The sequence below is a fragment of the Chiroxiphia lanceolata genome, chromosome 10 (assembly GCF_009829145.1).
Source record: "Chiroxiphia lanceolata isolate bChiLan1 chromosome 10, bChiLan1.pri, whole genome shotgun sequence".
In the NCBI taxonomy this organism is placed as follows: Eukaryota; Metazoa; Chordata; class Aves; order Passeriformes; family Pipridae; genus Chiroxiphia; species Chiroxiphia lanceolata.
The window spans coordinates 20479746-20500201 of record NC_045646.1 but is presented as its reverse complement, the minus strand read 5'-3'; the positions used below and the strand labels follow the sequence as shown (position 1 = coordinate 20500201).

Sequence of the window (20456 nt, the reverse complement as noted above, 5' to 3'; positions counted from 1 at the left end):
CACTTTATTTTTATTTTTTTTAGAGTGAAACACTAGAGGCATCTTCCTTTTTGGCTAACAGTTCCAGCAAAAGGGAAGTGAAACCTTATTGATTCCCTCTGATTATAGAGGCACACACTGAAACTTCTCTTAATTCTCATCTATAAAATAAAAATCAATCTAAGATCCTAAAAAATATGAAGGAAAAAAAAAAAAAGAAACAACTCAAGGAACCAAATCCAGCATGAGGGATTTCCACAGGGATATGTTCCACCAAAGAGATTTTCATGAGAGTTACTCCAGTTCGTGCAGAATCAAACTCTGAACAATCAGAGGGCAAACGAGTAATCAAACCTTGCTGCAGTGAAAAGTTCCCTCTGTTGAACATTTGCTTTTTTAAAGTGTTCTTTGTTAAGCTGTAAAGATTTACTTTGCTTACGATAAAAAAAAAAATAAATAATTGTTCATCTTGCACACAATATATTTTCAGGAAAAAATACATGATGGGACAGGAGGGAATTATGTGTTTGTATGTCTGGAATGATATTAAAATCAGCCACTAGGAAATAGCTTCTTAATTTCTGATCATTCCACTTTTTTCTAATCCAGATTTAATACAGGCATAATAGATTCATGAAATTCACAGTATTTATAAGCTTTTTAAATATTTACTTAAATGTGTAGCTTCTGTAACTCCCTGAATTTCACAGCTATGGACACAACCTGTACGCTAAATGTACTCCGACAACGTGCCATAGTGAAATCCATTTTTCCTGCAGTTATGGACTAACACAAGTGCATTAGTCCCAGAGCAGCATTTGCACTCAGGAAATGTCTCTCAACTGCACAGGGTAAAAGAAAGGTCTTCAGGCAACATAGAAATGGCTGTGGGTTCTGAGACAGGGACTCCTTTCTTTATTTCCTGCTGCACACTTCCTAAAGGCATTTGCTGACAAGGAATTTGCAAATCTTGTCTTGTTAACGACTGTAATGCTCCTTGGTATTACTGAGATATAATCATCGGTATACCTGTCCAAATACAGCTCAGCAACTGCCAGCCCGTGGAGCCGAGAGTTTCCCTCTCTGTCTTTTCAGCAGTGCTCAAATAACACAGTTTGCCTGCAGTGACCTTCTCCCCAGAATCCTCGCAGATGTTGCCCGCCCCCTCCTCCCGAAGGTTGCCCGTGGAGAGAACATGTAGTTCCAGGGTGACTCATACCCACACACTATCCCTTACTCATTCGAATAGTTTCATTAAAGGCACTGGACCACAGCAGATGATCTCCCATTTCATTGGGAGCCTGTTTCAGTCAGAAAGACCAGGGCAGGGGACTCCACGGAAGAAGCAAGAGCATATTTCATCACAGCACCCCTTATTCAAGCATTCACAAGTATTCATTAATCTCTACACCAGCGCAAATATCTACAGTCCCTGCTCCCCAGCATTTGCTGTTTTGCTTATTTAACATTTAAATTATTAAAAATAAAAGGAAAAAAAAAAAAAAAGAATCGGCACATACCTCTCCCAATGCACTCCCTTCTTAGGTGAGTACACAGAGCACTGTGAGCTCCCCAGCTGACTGTATGGGACTCTGGAACCCCCAAGGCACAGGTGAGATTTATCACCAAACCAATACCCTATGTTTTAAACCATCTTTAAATTATATTGAAATTAGAGGCTTTACTTCCCATGCTTCAGTTACCTGAGAAATGTAATATGGTCCTACTTCTCCCAGGATAAACTGCAAAACCACAGAATGTAAAGGCCACTAAGTGTGTAAAAACAGTGCAGGAAACAGCCAGAAACCACTGAAACTCCTGTGTAGCTAAGAAATATGGTCAAGAAATATCCCAGAAGAGGGAAATGACAGGAGCAAGGAAGAAGGGAACTAGGTAGTATAGTGGCAAGCCTGGTAGAAGAAAGATTAAGATGTCTACAAAAGAGCTATTCTGGGCAGAGACCAGCACCATCCACCACCACCAGGTGGGAAGAGAGGGACAGTGTCTCCAGTGCAAGGGATAAAGTCCACAAAGCCCAGAGTGATTCTCAGTGCTGGGACTGTGAAACATTTCATGTAAAGCCAACACATCAAGTAGACTCATGACTTTTTTTTTTTTGCTTAATTCTCTGCAAAAATAAGGTAGAAAATGCAGGAGCACATTTTAATCAAGTGCTGAAAAATAAATCTGAATTTTCCAGGAGGCTCTTTGCATCAAGGATCCCGTAAGAGTCACACTGATCTAGTCATGAGGAAGTGCAGGACACCTAGCCCTGCAAGCAGACAGTTCTTACAACGATAAACTTATATATGTCACAACCCCCCAATTAATATTGGCAGAAGTTATCGGATAACTCTGAAACAGAACAAAAAATTTCATAGAAAAGGTGATTTGCTGAGAATTTCACTCGTGCCAACATCCAGAGTGCTGCAAGAGCCACAGTCACTCACAAGAAGTCTGGCCTAAAAATATTCTTTTCTCCAGGTAAACCTACCATAGCACTGCTGAGGATGCAGGGTCCTGGCCCCCCACCTTTGCATTTACTGCCAGAGGTGCAAGAGCTTATTTTTCTGCCTGGTTGTTTTTCAGACAGCTGGACAGGGTATTGGAAGTCCTGTGTAAAATAAAATAGCAGAGCAATTCTTTTCCAACCCTAGAAGTGTTAATTTCCCAATAAACTTATTTGACTAACTAAGCAAACCCAGAGGACACGCTGACTTTGTCCTGTTTCCCTTCCCCCAATCGCATTTTTACAAAACTCCAGTGGAGTCTTAACCAAAACAATGTGCTGATAGGAGAAGCTGTCTGCATTCCTCTTTTGCAATTCACCTTACACTCTACATGTTACTCGAAGATAAGCTCTCCTAGATGCCAAAAAACTCCAGCAAGAGGTGAAGGCTTCTTTGCAAGGGGTAGAGAGCTGCACGATTTTGTCAAATTATTCATTGCATTCTTGTTTGTGGATCCCCGCCCTCAGTGTAATCCCTGCAGTCTCTCCTCTTCCAAGTGACCCCAGCAATACACAGGGGTGGGAATAGTCTGTGTCAAACTTGACTATTAGAGAATCAACATCAGATACTGTTTTAACTTCTTTATTTTCACACTCATCACTCTGTAGGGAAAGCAGCAGCCCATTTAATTCGACACCTGTGCCGGGTCTGCTCCTTTTCTCCTACAGGAGGCTGTACTCATTTCCATGGAAGGACCTGAATGTTCTGGGATCTTTTGAGTGGGCAAGGGAGGGGGAGGAATAACACTTGTATTTGTATTGTTTCAGCTTTGATCTAGAGAGGTGCTCTCCATAAATAACAGAACAAACCAGAATTCAGCTCCCAGAAATGGTGTCATCTTGAATCATTAAATTTGGGACTAACAAAAGAGAAGAAACCTATGAATCTCAGAAGAAAATCTGAAAAAGCATTAGAAGAACAATTTATATTTAGTCCTAAAGCATCTCTTGGATATCTCTAAAAGCAAGTGTCCTGGAGCCTGTGTGAAGAAGGAAAAGTTACTTAGGCCCTTCTGAAACGCCCACCTCAGGCAATACTGGAAGCTTTTTCGGGGCAAGGGTGACAATATGTAAATGTAGGAACATGTACATACAGCAGACAGGAGGATTCTGAGCTATTCTGGAGCTTATTGCAGTGTTATTAATAAATATTGCCACTGGAATTAACTGTTCTTCTCTCAAGTGTTCCTCTGACCTGAGAAACAGGGGTCTTTTGCTCCATATTTAGAAATAGCAATTAGCAAAAAAACCAGATTTTAGGAAGAGGATAAAGATGAGGTAAAAACATCACTGGATGAATACAGAGTAAAGAATTGAATGGGTAAGGCTACCTTGTGAAATGCAAGTCCTTTAAATGCTAACATAAAAGGGAATAACATTCCACTGCTTCTACCTTTTCTCAATAAACACACAGAACTGACATGACATGCAGACCTCAATACCTCTAAAGAAGCCACCTGATTCTGAATTATAATCTGCTACAATTATTTGTTATCTGAGAAAGATCAATCACTAATTGATATTTAACTTGTGCAAATTTTCAGAGATATGGAAATAAAAAAGATATCCAAACACTAAATTCAATTAAGTGTTAATGCTCTTTAAGTCTATTGCAATTTTTCTTCTACCCACTTCAAATCAACATTAATTCATAAAACCATAAAGTGCCCTGTCACCAAAACTCAAACCCTTCTGCAGTGGGAGCTGAAAGCTGTTAAGAAAATAAAGCAATCCTGCAAATAATTTTTTTTTTATCATACAGCGCTAATTTTTTATTTAATCACTCAGTTGTTTTCTCTAGGGAAAGACTAAAATTTCTCAAAACCACATTAAGACTGAAAACCAACTGAAAATCAAACAATTGCTTTTGAGTCAGTCCAAGGGCTGCTCCAGGAGAGCTGGGCAGCACAGTCTGAAACTGAATTTGCTCATTTCCTCCTTTATTAACTCATGAAGTCAGCTTAAAAGTATTACAAGCTCTGGCTTAGCAGAGTTTAATATCCCTCTCCTTTTCACATGTGTACGTGTTCTGAGAGTGTACAGAGCTTCTCATCAATAAATCTTTACAAATATATACTACATAATAGAAATCTATCTATGTGTCTTAAAGTTATGTTGGACAGGCTAACATTTCCCCCTGTTACTTGGGAACTCAGAGCTGTTGAAAAGAGTATAGCTAAAGTCCCAAGGATAAAAAATGCAAATATTTAGTAAATAAAGAGACTGAATGTCACACTTTTTTAATGCAAGAAGCAATGTGACATTGCTCATTTAATCTGGGCCCTGCTAATTGGTCTATTACACACGGAAAAAATCTTTGGGAGTCCTTCTGGGAATGTCTCACATCATTCCCTATCAGCTGTTGACATACAAATACTCTGGTAATGAAAATATTTTCATTCCTTCATAACAGCATTCCCTGTCCTGTTTAATCTTATTTTCTCTCTTTCGAAAAACAAGCTTCTGTGTGGGGTTTCTGAACTAACAGACCTGATGCCATATATCAGAAATGTCCTGTGCTCCTGTCAAACTTGCTAGGAGTCCACCCAAAAGAGAGCAAAAGGGAAAAAACCCAAGGATTTATAGCAATAAACACGGGATTTTAAACACCATTTGAAATTCATCCCTGGTCAGCATTGTTTTAAAGGACTGTGAATGCAACTGGACTGGAACCAAGCAGGACCTGCCCTGCCTTGGAGTCACCATCACTGGCACTGGAGCACCTGGCACAGGATCCAGTGATGTGCTGGAAAGGGGCAGGTGTGCAAATTTCCAGAAACATTGCAGAAAACAATATTTTAGTCATTTTTTTTCAATTCTATCAATGTAATGAAAAAAACCACTGAGGAACAAAGAGCAGGAGAACCAGGGGACCCTCCTGGCCTCCAACAAGGCTCTTCCAAAGCTTGGGCTCAGGCTCACTAACTGTGAGGACATCAGGGATCTGTTACTGGAGATGAATCAAGTGGTGTTGAAAAAGCTTCCAGCAACTCCTTCCGTGCACTCTCCCCTCTCCCCAGAAGGGTATCAGCACCTCCATGGCAGAGCCCTGTGCAGAGGCTGCACTATCTTCCAATCCAACAGCAAATCCTACTTGGGACAATTTTTATTTTCAATATTCTACCTCTAACCATTTAGATCCCCACTCAGTCTAGGCAATTGGCTTTGGAGATGAGATCACACTCTGCTGTGTATGAGATCCATGCAGCAGTCAGTATTATAGTCTCAGAGTAATTACTTTTGGAAATTAAATTATTTCAAAAGTTGCTGCATTCAGATCATGCTGGTAAATACCTCTCTTTCCCTGGTAAACACCATACCTAAACACTGGTCTTAAATTGTTTGTCTTTTTCATATATTTGTCTTCAATATATCAGGGTCCTTCCAAATTCAAGGTCTGAAATATGATGCAAGCTGCTGCTTCATCCTCCCCCATCCCGCTCCCGCCTCGAGACTTGTGCCACCACCCACATCCTCCTGCTCAGGTTGTAACATTCCTTTCTGCACCCTATCACTGTCACACTCCCTCCTGGAAACAGGTGCAAGAAGATTAAAAACCCACTCATTCAGCTGGGATTTTCATCTGTTTGCACCTTCCTCTTTGCCACTGCTGCGTGTCAACATCTCATGAGCTCAAGGTGATGGGAAGGCACTTGCTCTGCCAGTTCACACTGTTTGCTGTTTATGAGGAGAAGCAGGAGTGAGAGTCTGAGGGACAGCTCTATCAGGACAGGGGAGAAAACTTAAGATACAAAGGCTTTACTTACATGAGCTCGGTATTTTTTCCCTTAAAAAACACACACTGTTTTGCTAAAACCTGAGGTCAGTTCGAAATGTCAATGCTAACTGAACCAAAGAGGGTTATTTTAATGAATTTTTGAAAGATACATTAATTCTATGTTATGCTTTTTAATTCCTAAATTGTTCCTGACATGAGGATTGAAATATTGTACCATTTTTCATTTTAGTCATTAAGTCATTTTATGTCAAGCTGTCATAGAAACGCAAACAGAAGAGTTTGACCTAGGAGAGAGGTCACTCCATGCTAAGTGGTAGCTGCATTTATTATTGTAAAAATGAAGATAATGCAGTGACTGAAACCTTCTTCCACAGTGGTTCTGTATTATTGCAGCTGACGTGGGGAACAGTGATCCAACCTTTATATTGCACTTGAAGAAATCCAGAAACACTGCTACAGACACCTTTTTTTCCTAAAAATTCCTAAAATTGAGGAATGCTTTGTGTTCTATCCCCATGTCATTGTTCCCCTCCTCCCTTTTCACACTAAATCAAAGCAGGCTTTATCCTCTCATTCATATTTTGAAATGACAAAGTTTTCTACAGAGTTTCTGAGGTATTTTTGATTCCTCAAGCACCTGAACACTTTGGCCTTGCAGTCTGTGTTATAGAAATATCCAGCTCTTTGGTAACTCTCAGTTTGCTATGCAGGAGCTCTCTGGAATTCCCTGGGAAGGAGAGGCCTTGAAGGATAAGGATTTGTCTCTATACAGATGTTTCCCAGAACGGCTGTTCCCTGCTGCTTCCAGAAGAGTCCCTGGTGTGCCACATGCAATTAGCACCCACACAAGGACTCCTGGCAGAAGAGCCATTCCTGAACACGTTTCTCAGGGCAAGCAGACCTTTAGATCTTAAGTTCTTCAGTGCCGAGGTCACATGTCCAAACCAATTAGACTTGTGACAATTGATGATTTCACTCTTTCCTAGCAAAGTGCAGGCTGCATAAATGCAACCAACTGGAACTGAACCCTCAGGGGCAGCACCAGCAAAGAGCCTGCATCTGGGTCGCTGTCTCACCCCTGTAACTGGATCTCTTTGGCAAGAACAGACAAATGTATCCTGGAGCTTGGACACTTCTTTCACTGTCTGCCAAAGGACAAGTGTGGCACAGGGGCTGGTCAGCAAACAGAGGCTCCCAAATGAAAAGAATATCAACACTCTTTTATCACATTAAAGGGTTTGTTGGAGAGGGAAGGACTGTGGGAGCAACAGCAGCCATAGAGATCAGTCCTAATTTTCCAAAGATATCCTCTTAATTTTTTTTTCATAGGAGGAGCTAATTTCTTATGTGATACTTTGCCTAAAAATGCACCTGTGACCACACAACTAAAAATTGAAAGTAGCCAAATGTACTTTTTAGAGCTTTTTGGTCCACGCTTGCACAAAGATTTCCAGTGGATGAAATCATCCCCACCTCCTTCCTTCAGTGTATTCCTCATGCATTCACACGGTTCCTATTTGCAGAAAAGGCAAATGCCTGACTCGCCAACACAGCAGCAGTTGGGCACGTTCCCCAGAACACCCCCAGCAGTGCTCAAACCCAACCCCATGTCCTGTGCTGCACGGTCTCTGGGCAGTCCTGAAGGAAGATTTTTCCATGATATGAGGCGAGGAGGGCAGAAGGGGGCATCAGAGAAACAGCGAGCGCCGGGAGAGGCCGAGGAGGGGATCGCTGTGCTGAGCATCAGCCGGAGCCCGAGCTCTCCGGGGCCTTCCCAAGGAACTTACATTCCATACACAAAGTGAAAGCACCAAGAAAACGCCAAACGCAGGTGCTGCAGTTTCTCTCCTGAGCGGGAAAAGGACCTTTACAGCCCGAAAAATCTCCTAGCGTGCAACAGAAGGCAATAACACGCTCGTAATGTTCAGAAGATTTGGTGTGGCTGTCTGGATGCAGGCAGTGATCAGGGAAAAGGCGTGGCTTATTTTCCCCGTCTAATCTTACGTGCCAGGAAAAAGGGAATTGAAATTTCTACTTAAAAAAGAAATCATTATTTCAAGATTCAGTCTTTCAAAAGTAAGCCAAGAAATTTGGCAAGTGTGAAGTATTGAAACTAGCAGACATCAATTCTGGTTTTCTTAAATAACAGAGTGAGAAAAAACAACTGATAGGTTTCCAATAGTATGTACATATATTAAAAATATCACCATTATGATCAGTCTGTGTTTATAACTCATTTCAAATGTTCAAAGTCTCCAGAGCCACTCTCAACATTTCTCAAACATAGTGGGGAAAATATGAAGGCAAGAAACACCTGCAGTGCTATTACATTTCCAGCTCTTGGTGTGGGCACTGTAGTAAGGGAATGTTTTAGAATGTGGATGTTTGCAAACATTTGTTGTCCTCCTTGCCTCAGGTGCTGCCACGACCTGGCTGTGAAGTGCTGAGCACAGACTCCTTGCCATGATCTTGGAAGCCCCTTGCACAATTTCTGCTTTGAAATTCTGGAGTTCACTAGGCCAGGGCCTAAGGAAATGTTCCGCTCTGCCACTTGCCCTCTCCTCAAGCCTACAGGTGCTTGTTTCAAAATCTCTCCAGCTTCAGTGATAAAACTGGGCAATGTAACTCTGAGCAGGACACCCCAAATTACACCCAGCCCACTGCTGTCTCCTGCCTGGTTGGCAGTGACACCTCAGCAGGCTGCTGGTACAAGGACAGAAGAAAACCACAGAGCTCCCTCTCTGTTACACCAATTCCTGCCTACATCCCCACCTCCTCTGCAACTTTTGTCTTGCATGGCTCCTCCTTTATGCTCTCCCACATTGAGAAGGCATATGATAGCCACAGCCAGCCACTGAGTCTTCCCTGGAGGCACATATTCCCTGGGCTAAAGAAGTTTTCCACCTGCAGCCTCATGTTGCATGTCCTTACACCCCCCAGCTTTAACATGAGCAAAATACAACCCTTGCCCCAACCCAGGAGCCAGCACACGGGCATGTGCATCTCTAAATCAGACAAAAAGAAAACAGGGGAAATCTCTCTTTTTCTCTTTATTCCCACTAATACACAGCACCCTTAATATGGGTATTAACTTGGTATTACAACAGAGCTACGTGTATCCTCAGAGGTGAAGCTTCTAAGAGGTCTGGTAGTTCTTCAGAATACAAAATCATACCAGTTTTAACAAGAGGTGTGTGTCACTCAGGCTTCCACAGTCTGAAAACCTACTCCTGCTCAAAAAGTCACATTTTCCCTTTAAAGGAAAGAGGAAAAAAAAATGTTTACCCTTCAGAATCCTTGGATGTTTTTACTGATCTTTTGTTGACCATTTTGTGAACTCTGAAGGCTGATGTCAGTTACTCTATAGAAAGGATACAGGCTGTTCTACCATAACTGGAATTATTTTTAAACACTTCCCCCTCACTGACTAAATCCTTGGAGGCTAAGGGGGAAGATAGACCAATGGGTTTATATTGAGAACAGGACAACTTACAAGAATTTAGTTCAGGAAAAAATAAGGAAAGTGTGGTGTAAAAACACAGGTTATACATATTCGTGGTGGAGGTATTTTGACACTGTCATGGGAGAAAATCAACAACTTATTCCTGGATATAAAAACTCAGGTCAGACATTTCAGTCAGTGGGCCCATGTGTTTTTTCATGTCCCAGTCAAATTACTGGCAGATTGATACATCCTCATCATTATTAACAATTATGTCTCTGCTGGAGTTTCCACAGCTATATGAAATAAACACTCCAACCCTTGCCAGCAGAAGTTTCACCCCTTTACACATATACAAAAGTTTCCTTTGCTTTGAAATTCCAGACAGAGCAGCTCAGGAAGAAAACAAAATAAAAACAAGCAAACAAGCCTTCCCCTGCTTGAGAAGCTCAGCCACAACAAGTAACGGGAGAAAATTTACTGGAAGGACTTGGGAAAAATCACAAAGGATACACAATCTGTAACTTCTGAACAGAATATTCATGGCAGTATATAAAAGCAAAATAGCAGAAACAGGCATGGTAAGATTTCATTTTAATTGTAGAACATTGATCTTTCCACTGCTTTTCCCCCCAACTTTCAGGTTTTAATTTCAAACTGATTTCAGCCTCTCAGATTGAGATGAGAGGTGACCACAGGCCTGTCTATGGGGGTTACTGGGAGAAACAGCTGAAACTGGGCAGAGCTTGTGATCAGTGATACCAATCCCAGAAACGACAAAGGAATAATGCTTTCCTTTAATTCACTTTCAAAACAACCATAAGGAAAACATAATAACAAACAAAACTGTCCCATATTTGTAACGAGCAGTATTCTCAATGTCAGGTCAATGCAGATATTTATTTGCAAAAAGATATTCTCTCTCTTATCTCTCCTGAGGGACAGTGAGAACACTGAAACTGGGGTTGGTTCTTAGGGTGCTGATGACCAACAGCATTCCTGTAGCACACATCTGTACCCTATACCCTCTTTTCCAACTGAACACTCCTACTGCCAGCTTACTGCAGCTACCACAACAAGGATTGCCCAATACTTCCAGTCTTACTAAAGAATACCACTCTGAACTCTACTAAACCCATTTTTAATTTGTTTTTGCAATTTCTGGTACTTTTGAAAGTTGCAAGCAATCAACTATTTAACTTAAGAGATGAGGTTCTTGGCTCTTGTCAGAAGTTAGAAGTAGAAAACGAAAAAAAAAGGCAGTAAAATATGTTGCACTGAGAAACGTTTCAGGTGAATCTCATGATTTTCGGGACTTTTTAAAAAACTTGTGGCTAATTACAGAATAGACATGCAGGTGGACAAGACTACAAGAATAAACACACCTATCCTGGAAAGCAGAAGGAGAGTATAATGTAACAATACATGCTACACCTCTGGCCTGCTAAATTTCTCTTTCAGATTTTGAGGACGACAAATTTTTAATAATTCATTGCTGTCAAGTGACAATAAGCAAAATTCAAATAGAACTTAAGCTTTCTGTGCTGTCTGCTGCAGCACAAAAAAGTTAACTGCCAACAGAAAGGGGGCTGCACACTCATGATTTTAATCAAGTCATCTGAAATTTGTTACAGACCTCAATAAACTCGAACTCATCACTGTACCTGACAGGGGCCCTGGGTCACTGGGAGCAGGCCATCCACCAGATGTCACATCTTGCAGAACTTTGTCATATCCTTCCTCAGGACCCTTCTGAAGTGTTGTGCTTTCCGAGGGGTTTCTCAGCAGCGCGGAGGATGTCTGCTCAAGAAACAAATACACACTTCTTTCAGAAAACAAATGGTAGGTCTTTTGCAAATAATTTGTCTTCAGGTATTGAATAATACTATTTATATACTTGCAAGCATGGCAGAGTTTATCTGTTTTTTCCATTGATAGCACAGGTTTAGTTAGTAACACTTTTAATATGAAATACTATCCTGTAAGCATTTTTTTTTTAAATACACTACACTTTCCAGGCAACTCTTCAGTAGGATTTCTAAAGTATTGAATCTCTAAATTTACCATGGGCTTTTGACAAAATTTTTGTTTACCATTCATACACTCAAGTGAATAGAATGATATTTTTACACAACTTTAAATAAGCACACACATTCTCTAGTGAATTCATTCTCAGTACCAGTAAACCTGAAATACACTTATAAGTCCTAAAAAACTCAGGAGATAAATACATCAAAAGCATTAGTAAGATTTATGCAACTGCCTTATGCATTTTAGCCATCTGACAGTGTTAGATCTTTACAGCAGAACAGATATGTCAATCCCAGTTACACTTTTTATACTTATTGCAAAATAGGCCTCACTTGAGCCTCATTTGTCCTTAAGTGTTTGTGACGTTCCAACAACGGTCCCGAGGTCCTGATCCAGCCCCTCTGCACAGAGCTAATCCCACAGTCATGGCCCTGAAAGCACTTCTATTATATTAACATGCAACTTAATGAAAACACTCAACTTATTCATTCTTTAAAAGAATATATAGCTTTTAGGGGTCTAACTGAGACGAAGGCAAAATCTCTGTGGGGATGTGATCAATGTGGTTAGAGGAACACACGTAAGGACACTGGGGCTGGCGCTCTGGCCCACTCAACTGTCTTCTCTCTTTAGCTTAGGAATTATTTGGGGAGTAAGTAGAACAGGAAACTTCTCCCTCCTCCCAGCTTATTAAATGATTTCCTGTCAGTCCTTAGAAAAAGCAACTCATTGCTCAAACCCTTAAGAAGCTGTGAGTGGCTCACACTCAGGCTGGGAACAACAGGAAGGGAAGGATAGGCAGAGCTAATTGGCATTTTTACACTTGGACAGGGTAGCCAGCATGCTGTAGATAATCTTTCTTCACCAGTGATACCTTGTTGGTCCATTCCTCTCTTTCATTTGGCTTTGCCTTTAAACATGACCATGTCAGATGTGATCCTGGCCAACACCCATGGGCGACTTCATGACCTTCTCTGCATACCCAGGACTCAGGGAAGCTGCATTTAAATCTGGTCACTCCACCATTTCCCATGCATAATGGAAATAATCCATTTTTCCAGTGGCCTTATTCACATAATTAAAAAACCCAAATAAGCATGAGTAAGATCACCTAATATGTGAATTTCTGAAAAGACACACTTTTCAAAGTGATCTTTCTAAAACTATGTCAAATGTTGTTTATATATTTTTTGTGAAACAAGCACATTTCCATCAGCAGTCTAATAAGAATCCCAGTGACCAACATTTTGGCACGTTGACCATGGACTAGCTGGTACTACACATGAGGTTCCAGCAGTCCCAGTCATGGTATGTCCATACTGCCTTGATGTGCAGGGACATTCTTGCTGAAGTAGGCCCTAAATTATCCTTCAAAGAACTAAGTACTGAGTACAGTCCTTTGACCACAACGGCATAGCAAGTATTCCTTTCTGTTGTCATGTTCTGCTCCCAACATCCAAGCATAAAAAAGTGCACAAATTATATTAATACACATCTGATTTACTAATAAATCTGCATGTTTAAAATGCTAGATAAAGCCCACTTTAAAAACTCATGAAATTCCAGGAATTACTTGTGACAAGTCAATGAGCATCATCACAGTGACTTAGACCCAGAGTGGTATTTCCAGACCTTAAAACATCCTCAGTGCTCAACCCTGAATTGTCCCCACTCGTCCACTCAGAAAGGCCAAGTGCAGGATAGGACACACTGGTCTTGATTCCAACACTACTTGAATAAGGTGGCTGTTCCACAGGGCTCACCAGTAACACTCTGAGATTCCAGTGTAGCATGGAACAGGCTTTTTTTGTCACCAGCACGACACAGTCAAGGCATGTTAACTGTGGCACAAGGAGCTGTAGTACCTGGTGCTTCATCAGTCACTGACCATTGCTTGGTCATGCAACAGGTTCCTCCTGCTCAGGTGTTACCTCCTGCTCATCCTTTCTGACCAGAATCCTGTCATCTGCAGATTTATGCACACTCTTTAATCTTCCAGCTATGTTTTTGATTGACAAGCCATGGCCAGGATTTCTGTGAAATCCCAGCCAGTATATCCTCCCATTTGGCAGTGAATTGCTGATAACTGTTTGAACACAGGTTTTCACTGTGCTTCTCATACATGTACTTTAGCAGTTCCATAAAGATCTAAATTTTCTAGACTTTTTAGCTTACAAAAACACCATGACAACATTTAAAAAATGAAAAAAAAAATTGTCTTTCAAGACAATTTTCAAGACAAAACTATCAAGTTGGCCCCTTACTTTTCCTTGTGGAAGAAACAAGGCCAACCTGGGCAGCAAAACGGAAGATCCAGTTGCAAGATCTCATTCTCTCTGCAGCTTTTACTTGGATTCAGATGTTTGCAGCATTTATACTTCCTGTTCTGCACTGCTTTAGAGCCAAAGTTGATGGTACATCCTGGAAACACATATTCTTAGAGGTGACAAAAACGTTGCCACCATTTATGGCAAATAAAAATATCTCAGAGTTTTAAAAACTCACCGTTACTTTTACACGCAGAGTGTAAAATAAAGATGAATACACTGATTTTTTTTTACCTTTGACATATCACACTTTTGTCTCTAGTTATTTTAAAACGTATTTATTGCTAACTATCACAAAGTTTGGCCACCCTGAAGAAACACTTTGTGCAATGTGTACAACTGGAAGGGGGAAAGGGCAAGAAAAAGTGCATCACAGAAAATCCACATTTCTCTACTGATGATCAAACCTTTTAAGTAAAATGGTCCAACGGTTGTACTTCATCTAACAGTTAAAGATGTTTCATTCTGCACTAAAGACAGGCCCTTTTTTTGTCTCCTAAAACGTGTTTCTAATTTAAGTTTGAAAAAATATTTCCATTGTGCCATATATGCGGTAACTCAAAACCAAAATGAAAGGATTAAAATCAGGGCTGCACAGAATGGTTTAAATTAAATTCAGGTAGTGGGGAAGACTGCTGTATCTGGCAAGCTCTTACTTACTGAGCTTTCTGGCCAAGAGGCAAGATGAAGCATAACAATCCTTACCTGCCAAGTCTAGAGCAATTTTGAGGGTTTTATTCATCTCTTAAAATAAAATGTTAATGCTCTTGGAAACTTGCCTACCCATACAGTAGATCTCACCTGTCTTTTCTTGATCCTCACACAAATGTACCATAGTACGCTTCAGTAATGACTGAAAATGTCCTCTACCTTTTTTTTTCTTTCTTTTTCTAAATGCACGGTATTTAAACTTATCACCCATTACACCTCAATGGAAGACATGACTAAATCCTACAGCTATGCTGAAAATCTCAGCTAATAGGTTACAAACAGTTTGTGAAGAGCTGAAATCCGGACTGTGGAATGTCCTCTTCCCTTCTGTCACTCTTCTCACACCTATAAAACATTTGCAGTCTGCCCATAGTCTTCCTAATTAAATCTCCCCTCCCAGGTGGTTCTGATGATAGTGCAAACTGATTTATTTATGATTCACATTATTACAGCCCGTGCAAAATCAGCCCTGAGGCTTCCCCAGATACAGTTATGTCCCTCAATGGATTGCTCCTGACTAAGAAAAGAAAGGCTAAGCAGAGCTCTGTCTTTCAGAAAAGGCAGTGCAGTTGGAGAATTAAAGTTTTCATGGGCTTCTCAGGTGATTCCTCAAAACAGTAATATTAAATTATTTTTGCAATCATTTGGGAAGAAACGAAACACAAAATAACACATGGATCTCTCTGGAGCTTTCTCCCAGGCTTGTGGGAGGTATAAAGATCTTTCAGAAGGTACCAGTAACAAACAGTTTAGTAACAGCCTGGCCTAATAAGGCCACAGCTAATCTGCTCAGACCATCTCCCTTCAGGGAATTTTTTATTCCAAGCCAGGGAGTTCCCAAACTTTTTCTGCCACATGTACAACCATCAGCAACAGCAAATACCTTCACTGGCAGGATCACTCCTGTTTGTTTGCCCGGCTGAGCCATTTTGAAGTGGTTTGTGCTCCTCCCAGCAGTACATTCATCACATTACCTAAGTTGTTGCATTCTACAGTGATCTATAAACCATTATTTGCTGTAAAACCCAAAAATTTGCAGCCATGCCATACCAGGTCACAGGCAGAGCCACTCTGAGGAACTGTTTCCAAATCTAGTGGTTTAATACCATTTTCCATCTCCCTTGAAGATGATTTTTTAGGATACATCGACAAGAAAATTTTGACAACTTTGCCAAAAAAACAAGTTTCAAATATTTCTGGTTGGGACCAGGGGCATTGTAACAGGTCACAATCCAAAGAATTCTTTTACTGTATATCAAGATCATGGTTGATGAAATGCTGTGAGTTCTGAGCACTTTGGGGTGGACTGATAGGAAGTAATGGAACTCCTCCTAGCACTGTGCATTCGGCAAAACAGCGGTTTAAGAAAAAAGCAAAGTCATAGAACCATTTAGGTTGGAAAAGACATTGAAGATCATCCAGGCAGTTAGCTTTGTTCTTCATAATTTGTCAGGAAAAAAAGAAATGTGTGACTAAGCAAGGTTGTAATAAAGGCTGCTTTTGTTGGTAACTTTGTTGGTAATTTTTTTTTTTTCTTGGACCACACGCCGTGAAATGGGTTAGTAATTCTTGGAAACTAACGTGCACCACTTGCCACTGACAGGGAAAGTAGGCAAGGATGGCCCAAGGGAAAGATGTGGTACCCAACTTGCCCTTCTGCAGGCTGCTCTCAGATTGAGATGTGCTCCAAAATGTGCAGAGATCCCTGCTGAAGGTCCTGCAAAGGGGTATCTGCCCCGTACACAGTCTGCAGAACTGAGGAGTTGTTACAAAACTTGGCAGGGCTGAGAGACCAGGGAAAGAAAACTTCATTGTCAAACAGGAGGTAACTTTTCAGTTTTGCTTAAATTCACGTCCCAAGTGACTTATTTCGTGATGATTTCAACTGCCACATCAGTGACCTCTGTGTCCAAAATGTGTTTCCAGTACTGGCACATGCAGAAAGCTTTCTTCTTAAATTACAGAGAGTTCAAATAAGTATAATCCTAAACGGGATCTCAACTTCAGAACAGAATCAGAGTCACTTGTGCCATTATCAGATCATCTTCTCAGACAACCCGAGGTCAGGCCAACCTAGGCAATTATTTATAGTCATTGGTGTGGAACTCGTGGCATGTGAAAGCCTTGTGAAAGCTCATCAGGCTGCACACAACTCCAGAGGTCATTTCTGTTCCTTCTCATTATACCAGCCCTTAATAGTGAGGAGATTAGAAACACTCCTTCAATTCTAGATTGCAGTATTTGGCTTCTTAAGAAAAACCAGTGTGCTGCAGCCCACAGTGAAGAGGTGATTGAGACTAATGCCTGAATTCTTGTGGCAAAGCAGGTCCATAACATGGGACATTTCAGTGAGAACAACCTCTCCATGTGATCACAAGAAAAGTCAAGGAACCACTCTGCACAGGTACAGGCTATGGCTGCAGACATGGGCACTGAGGTGGGAAGTGCTTAAAAACCCCCGAGGTTTTGAGCTTGCCCACATTCATTTCTTTTGAAGGCCTTGAGAGTGACACCAACTTTAAACTTCATCAGTGCTGGGACACCCCTAGGCAGAACTGGGTTCCTGATATGCTGTCATCTGATGGCTCAGGGGGGACAGACGGGTGGGATATGGCACTGTAAGGTCTGGTGGAAAGAGAACACTTTGCACCATTGCTCTCATCTCCAAGCAATTCTCTCTCGTTTTCTGGTTTGTAAGGAAACCCACAGAAATCAGATTTGGAAAGGCTACAGACCCCATCTCCCATTTATCAAAAACACCACTAATTATTCTGATAAAAAGATACTAAAAGGCACCTATGGAAGGAAAAGATATCCTTCACATTAAATAGAGGGAAAAGTACTGCTGAATCCATTACAAAAAAGAAGTTTAGGGAATTAAGGCAATCTCCTGTTTTAGTAAGTACCACGAACTAAATGCAGTGTTTTTTCTCTGTTGGCAAGAAAAAAATAAATTAAAAAGCCCAGCTGTACTATTTCTAACGTGCCAGACAGCCAGCACCCTGTGCCTCAGCAGGGAAACACAGCCCTTTTACCTCAAACCCTGTTCTGACCATTTTCAGTACAAAAGCCAGAACGGGGTGGAGCCCCGTGCCCAGGCAGTGGCCGAGCACACGCTGCAGCACAACAGCAGGGAATCTTTGGCAGTACACTCTGTAGGAACTCTATAGGAGCACAAGGAGCTGATCCTGCCCCATGGCCAACGTCCACATTTGTTTTCAGTTGTCACAGGAAATATAAGTTCCATACTTTCCACGTTCATTTTTATATATATATTTACATAAAAACAATGCAAAGAGGAGTTCGGTTCTATTAGGCAACCACCTTTCTACTCCTCCTATCCAGTTGCTGGAAGCCAACTTCCTTTGCTGAATAGACTTCATTCTTCATTTCTATTCTGCCTTTTATCACTCACTTCCCTGAAAAGCATTCCCTTTATTCATGTGTGTGTGCTCACTCTTTCAGGTTACTGCTCTTGATCATTACATTGGTGTTGAGTAGAAGAAAAAATAATCATCATGATCTCTCCACTCTCTCCTCCCACAGAATGTAGAGGTATCTAACATTAACTTTTGTTTATACAGCTAAACCTCTCACAGTGGAGTTGTTGCTTTTATCATTTTCATTTTGGTATATCTCTTAGAAACCAGTTATTTCATTCCCTGCTCTGATATTGTTTTGCTTTTACCAATATGCCCAAAGAAAAATGTGAAAGATGACAGTATGCACAGCTAAGACACGTGTGCAACATGGCAGGTTTACACAGGAATTCATTATAGAGGGAAAAAAGAAGTGGTCAAAAATTCTTCCTTGGCTGATTTAATATCGTACTACCTTGTGTGTGCACTGCCCTGACAAACACAATGTAAAAAACTGGATGGCTGTCCTTGTTAAAAGGCATAAGAGCCTGAAGATATGATGGGCTGGAAGCAATCTCCTGGCATGGGTGGTGTAGGGAGGGATTTATTTATCCAAAGGAAAGAGTACAGTATACACACCTACTTCTTAGAAATTAAAAAAAAAAAAAAAAAAAAAGATTCTCAGGTATTCCCACCTATATCTATTTCTCAAATATTTTAGTGGACCTAGAAAAATCGATTCATTCCCAGGGAGCATTTTCTATCTAACATCCCCACTGATTTCAGCAGCGTGATTTTCCCCAGGACAATCTGCAGCCCTCACTTGGATCTGCACCATCTTACTGACAGGTTCCCTTTATGCTGTTTATTTATTAGTGTTTAAACAGAAGTCTCATTTGGCCTTCTGTAACAAAAGAGGGTTTTTCTCCAGGGGCCGTTGGTTCTGTTTCTGGGGCAGTAAACAGCTGGGTTTTTCCCTGCTCAGGATTGCCATCACCTCCATGAGCAGCTCATCCAAATATGCCCCTGTATGCCCTGGTATGATACCCAGTGCAAAATTACACCCAGGATGCACAGTATCTCAGGGGCATTGCTTTGTGCTGGATACTCCAACACAGAAGATATTCCCACAGCAGTCTCAGGGGCCATATGGAACCCTCTCTGGTAGTGACAATATGCCCTGAGATCATTTTCACTAAACACCCTGCAGGGACAGCTGTTGCCCTTCCTGGGTGAACAGCTCACCCAGTGTTTGTCTCCTACAAGGTGTAATCAACACATCAATAGGTAAGGACTGGTAACAGAAAACAGACAAAGAGATTTCAAGTAAATATACACAGGGCTGTTGCATAGAGATACTAATAAAGATAATCACCCTACCACATGATAGGTAAACAGGTAGTGAGAAATCAAATTCCAATACAGGAATTGATCCAGGAACTGATGCTCACACCAATGCTCACTACCTGCTGAGTTTACTTCTCCACAGCTTGAACCACCAGCAGGCAAACTGGATATTACTTTTTTTTTTTTTTTTTTTTTAGAATTAATCCTAAAAGAACACCCACAGCTTCCCTTCTCTCTGTCTAGGACTGTGAAGCTGAACAAACTGACTAGTGGAAGCTGAACTCACAAATTTCTCCATGATCCATAAGTCAGTCTCAGGAAAGAAGATACTTGCTGAGGTACGTTCCCCATCCGAAAAAACAAAGGGTTTGAGTATGTCTGCAGTGAGGTAGAAAATTGACTCCTCCACACAGCTTAGGTTTTGAAGCCAACTGGAGAGGTCAAAGCCACATGGAAATGACCCATTTATAAATAAACACGCATCAGAGAATGGTCTTCCCAGGGCTGGAGCCTGGGAAAATAGAAGGTAAGGGGTAATTAGAAATTTGTGATGCAGTTCAACTTAACACAGAGGCAGACATTTGGCTCAGGGTCAGCCAAGCAGTTGAGAGAAATTGGGAGGGAGATGGATACACTGCCCCTTCCCTGCACAGGCAGAACATGCAGAGACTGCACAGCTCTGCAGAGCTGCTGGAGCATCCCTCCTCTCAGTGGGTCAGGCATGAGTTGAGAGCCAGCCCTTGCAGGAGAAATGTATCTTCTTTGAAAAATGTCAAAGCCATTGGGTGTATGCCTCTAAAACCAGCTGGCTGCTATTAGGATTTCATTACTGCACACTGCTCAGGATTTTGGCAAGACTGTGTGACAAGTAACGTAAATTCTTCCGGGAGGGATGCGGCCCATGACATCATGAAGTAAATTTTCTGATATTGGAGCCTTTCATTTGTGCCCCAATGTACTTGTTAGGGTAACAAACTCGAAATCAAAAACGTAATTACGCAACAGAGCTTTC

General features: G+C 41.2%; 1 protein-coding gene across 1 annotated transcript in view; it reads right to left on the bottom strand.

Annotated features, from left to right (window-relative positions):
* PIK3CB (phosphatidylinositol-4,5-bisphosphate 3-kinase catalytic subunit beta) overlaps positions 1–20456 on the bottom strand; it is a 288112-nt gene that overhangs the window by 171774 nt on the left and 95882 nt on the right. Inside the window, exon 4 of the mRNA XM_032697650.1 lies at positions 11334–11469. The gene's annotated coding sequence lies outside the window, so the exon portion shown is untranslated. The remainder of the gene's footprint in view (positions 1–11333; positions 11470–20456) is intronic.